The sequence below is a fragment of the Hypanus sabinus genome, unplaced genomic scaffold, assembly GCF_030144855.1.
Source record: "Hypanus sabinus isolate sHypSab1 unplaced genomic scaffold, sHypSab1.hap1 scaffold_860, whole genome shotgun sequence".
Taxonomy (NCBI): domain Eukaryota; kingdom Metazoa; phylum Chordata; class Chondrichthyes; order Myliobatiformes; family Dasyatidae; genus Hypanus; species Hypanus sabinus.
In genome coordinates this window covers 5,064-9,651 of record NW_026781712.1, presented here as the reverse complement: position 1 = coordinate 9,651, position 4,588 = coordinate 5,064, and the positions used below count along the sequence as shown (strand labels likewise).

The following is a 4,588-nucleotide window of genomic DNA, read 5'->3' as shown; positions in this document are numbered from 1 at the left end:
TGTCAGTCCGTGTCTGGTTTCCTGCAGAGATCTCAGTTCCTTCATCCCGGTCTCACTGAACCGATTCACCACATTCAGATGTTCACAGATCCACTCTCAGTCCGGGTCTGGGTTCCTGTAGAGATCTCAGTTCCTTCCCCCCGGTCTCACTGAACCGATTCACCACATTCAGATGTTCACAGATCCACTCTCAGTCCGGGTCTGGGTTCCTGTAGAGATCTCAGTTCCTTCATCCCGGTCTCACTGAACCGATTCACCACATTCAGATGTTCACAGATCCACCATCAGTCCGGGTCTGGGTTCCTGTAGAGATCTCAGTTCCTTCATCCCGGTGTCACTGAACCGATTCATCACATTCAGATGTTCACAGATCCACTCTCAGTCCGGGTCTGGGTTCCTCCAGAGATCTCAGTTCCTTCTCCCCGGTCTCACTGAACCGATTCACCACATTCAGATGTTCACAGATCCACTCTCAGTCCGGGTCTGGGTTCCTGTAGAGATCTCAGTTCCTTCCTCCCGGTCTCACTGAACCGATTCACCACATTCAGATGTTCACAGATCCACTCTCAGTCCGGGTCTGGGTTCCTGTAGAGATCGCAGTTCCTTCATCCCGGTCTCACTGAACCGATTCCCCACATTCAGATGTTCACAGATCCTCTCTCAGTCCGGGTCTGGGTTCCTGTAGAGATCTCAGTTCCTTCATCCCGGTGTCACTGAACCGATTCACCACATTCAGATGTTCACAGATCCACTCTCAGTCCGGGTCTGACTCCTGTAGAGATCTCAGTTCCTTCCCCCGGTCTCACTGAACCGATTCACCACATTCAGATGTCCACAGATCCACTCTCAGTCCGGGTCTGGGTTCCTGTAGAGATCTCAGTTCCTTCATCCCGATCTCAGTTCCTTCATCCCGGTCTCACTGAACCGATTCCCCACATTCAGATGTTCAGATCCACCATCAGTCCGGGTCTGGGTTCCTGTAGAGATCTCAGTTCCTTCATCCCTGTCTCACTGAACCGATTCACCACAATCAGATGTTCACATGGTCACTCTCAGTCCGGGTCTGGGTTCCTGTAGAGATCTCAGTTCCTTCATCCCGGTCTCACTGAACCGATTCACCACATTCAGATGTTCACAGATCCACCATCAGTCCGGGTCTGGGTTCCTGTAGAGATCTCAGTTCCTTCATCCCGGTGTCACTGAACCGATTCATCACATTCAGATGTTCACAGATCCACTCTCAGTCCGGGTCTGGGTTCCTCCAGAGATCTCAGTTCCTTCTCCCCGGTCTCACTGAACCGATTCACCACATTCAGATGTTCACAGATCCACTCTCAGTCCGGGTCTGGGTTCCTGTAGAGATCTCAGTTCCTTCCTCCCGGTCTCACTGAACCGATTCACCACATTCAGATGTTCACAGATCCACTCTCAGTCCGGGTCTGGGTTCCTGTAGAGATCGCAGTTCCTTCATCCCGGTCCCACTGAACCGATTCACCACATTCAGATGTTCACAGATCCACTCTCAGTCCGGGTCTGGGTTCCTGCAGAGATCCCAGTTCCTTCATCCCGGTCTCACTGAACCGATTCACCACATTCAGATGTTCACAGATCCACTCTCAGTCCGGGTCTGGGTTCCTGCAGAGATCCCAGTTCCTTCATCCCGGTCTCACTGAACCGATTCACCACATTCAGATGTTCACACATTCAGATGTTCACAGATCCACCATCAGTCCAGGTCTGGGTTCCTGTAGAGATCTCAGTTCCTTCATCCCGGTCTCACTGAACCGATTCACCACATTCAGATGTTCTCAGATCCACTCTCAGTCCGGTTCTGACTCCCTGCAGAGATCTCAGTTCCTTCATCCCGGTCTCACTGAACCGATTCACCACATTCAGATGTTCACACATTCAGATTTTCACAGATCCACTGTCAGTCCGGGTCTGAATCCCTGCAGAGATCTCAGTTCCTTCTCCCCGGTCTCACTGAACCGATTCCCCAACAGCCTGAAACAGATGGGAGAATAAAGATGAAATAAACAGATCACACAACAGTGTCAGTAACAGGGACCGGGGTTAATGTTTCAACAACACTCACAGACAAATATCACCAGAAAACCCGCGGATCCGCTGATATTTTATCACATTCAACATTAATACAAACACTGACCAGATCAACTCCAGACTCGGGAGGGTCACTATGAGGCGGCGGAGACCGGGGACAGATCGGTCTGTCAGAGAGTTGAATCCCAGGCCCAGATCCGTCAGTGATGGGTTTGTACTGAGAGTGGAGACGAGATCCTCGGCACCAGAATCTGTGAGACCGACATGGATCAGCCTGGAGATGAGAGAGAGTGAGGGTGAAGGACACAGAGAGACAGGAGACGGTACAAATCCCCAGTGTTTATCAGTAACACAATTACTGATCACATTAATGTTCAGTGTCAGACACTCAGTGACTGTAAACACAATCTCCCACAGTCTGGAGATGAGAGAGAGTGAGGGTGAAGGACACAGAGAGAGACAGGAGACGGTACAAATCCCCAGTGTTTATCAGTAACACAATTACTGATCACATTAATGTTCAGTGTCAGACACCCAGTGACTGTAAACACAATCTCCCACAGTCTGGTACTTACTGCAGCTTCTGTATTTTACACTCTGGGTTCCTCAGAGCCGCAGACACCAGTTTCACTCCTGAATCTCCCAGTTTATTTTCACTCAGGTCCAGATCCGTCAGTGATGGTTTTGTACTGAGAGCGGAGACGAGATCCTCGACACCAGAATCTGTGAGACCGACATTCCTCAGCCTGGAGATGAGAGAGTGAGGGTGAAGGACACAGAGAGACAGGAGACGGTACAAATCCCCAGTGTTTATCAGTAACACAATTACTGATCACATTAATGTTCAGTGTCAGACACCCAGTGACTGTAAACACAATCTCCCACAGTCTGGTACTTACCCCAGTGTCTGTATTTTACACTCCGGGTTCCTCAGAGCCACAGACACCAGTTTCACTCCTGAATCTCCCAGTTTATTACCACTCAGGTCCAGCTCCGTCAGTGATGGGTTTGCACTGAGAGTGGAGACGAGATCCTCGGCACCAGAATCTGTGAGACCGACCTCCCTCAGCCTGGAGATGAGAGAGAGTGAGGGTGAAGGACACAGAGAGACAGGAGACGGTACAAATCCCCAGTGTTTATCAGTAACACAATTACTGATTTTTTTCTTCAGCACGGCTGGGCAAGTCGGCCAGTGAGAACAGCGAGAAGAGTTTAAAAGGAAGACAGATTTACAGAGCGAGCGTCAGAGGAGCGGGAGACAGAGTAGGAAGGCTTTGGCACAACGGGGCTTCGGCGATAAAGGGTCGAGGCGAGGTAGGTTATCTGTTTATGATACAGACAGAGAGTATGTGTGTGAGGCTGGGTTTCTGTGCTCGGTGTCAGATGTGGGAGATCCTGGAGACTCCCAGCCTCCCGGACGGCAACATCTGCACCCGGTGTGTCGAGCTGCAGATCCTCAGGGACCGAGTTAGGGAACTGGAGATGCAGCTCGATGACCTTCGTCTGGTCAGGGAGAGCGAGGAGGTGATAGAGAGGAGTTACAGGCAGGTGGTCACTCCGGGGCCACGGGAGACTGAAGAAGTGGGTCACAGTCAGGAGAGGGAAGGGCAAGAAGCAGGTACTAGTGAATACCCCAGTGGCTGTTCCCCTTGACAATAAGTACTCCGGTTCGAGTACTGCTGGAGAGGGAGCAACAACAGCTGCACCTCTGGCACAGTCTGGCCCTGTGGCTCAGGAGGGTGGGGAAAGGAAGAGGATGGCAGCAGAGATAGGGGACTATAGCTAGGGGGTCAGACAGACAATTCTGTGGACGCAGTAAAGAAACTCGGATGGTAGTTTGCCTCCCAGTTTCCAGGGCCAGGATGTTCCTGATCACGTCCAAGATATCTTGCAGTGGGAGGGAGAACAACTGGAGGTCGTGGTACATATTGGTACCAGTGACATTGGTAGGAAAAGGGAAGAGGTCCTGAAAACAGACTACAGGGAGTTAGGAAGTAATTTGAGAAGCAGGACCTCAAAGGTAGTGATCTCGGAATTACTGTTTGTCCCACGTGACAGTGAGAATAAGATTCGGATGAGGTGGAGGATAAACGCGTGGCCGAGGGATTGGAGCAGGAGGCAGGGATTCAGATTTCTGGATCATTGGGACCTCTTTTGGAGCAGGTGTGACCTGTACAAAAATGACAGGTTGCACTTGAATCCCGTATATTAATATACGGACAGCAAGGTTTGCTAAGGCTACTGGGGAGAGTTTAAACTAGAATTGGGAGGGAACCAAATTGATGTGATGGAGGAGAGGCAGGTCGGCTCAGAAATAGAGAGAATTTGGAGACAGTGTGAAAGGCAGGATACGCAGGTGATAGAGAAGGGAGGCACTCGGTCCGATGGTTTGAGATGTGTCTATTTTAATGCAAGGAGTATGCTGAATAAAATAAATGATTGTCTGTGTCTGAGTGAGTCTCTGTGGGTGGAAGTTACGAACAGGAAGGGTCAATAACTCTACTGGGTGTATTGTATAGACCACCCA

The 4,588-nt window shown here is 50.5% G+C and overlaps 1 long non-coding RNA gene across 1 annotated transcript; it reads right to left on the bottom strand.

Annotated features, from left to right (window-relative positions):
- Positions 1-900: 900 nt before the first annotated feature.
- On the bottom strand, positions 901-3,071 carry LOC132390322 (uncharacterized). The gene is made up of 4 exons (XR_009510864.1): positions 2,961-3,071; positions 2,637-2,807; positions 2,168-2,335; positions 901-2,004 (listed from the first exon to the last, which is right to left on the bottom strand). It is a non-coding gene; the product is annotated as an uncharacterized LOC132390322 (long non-coding RNA).
- Positions 3,072-4,588: the final 1,517 nt, after the last annotated feature.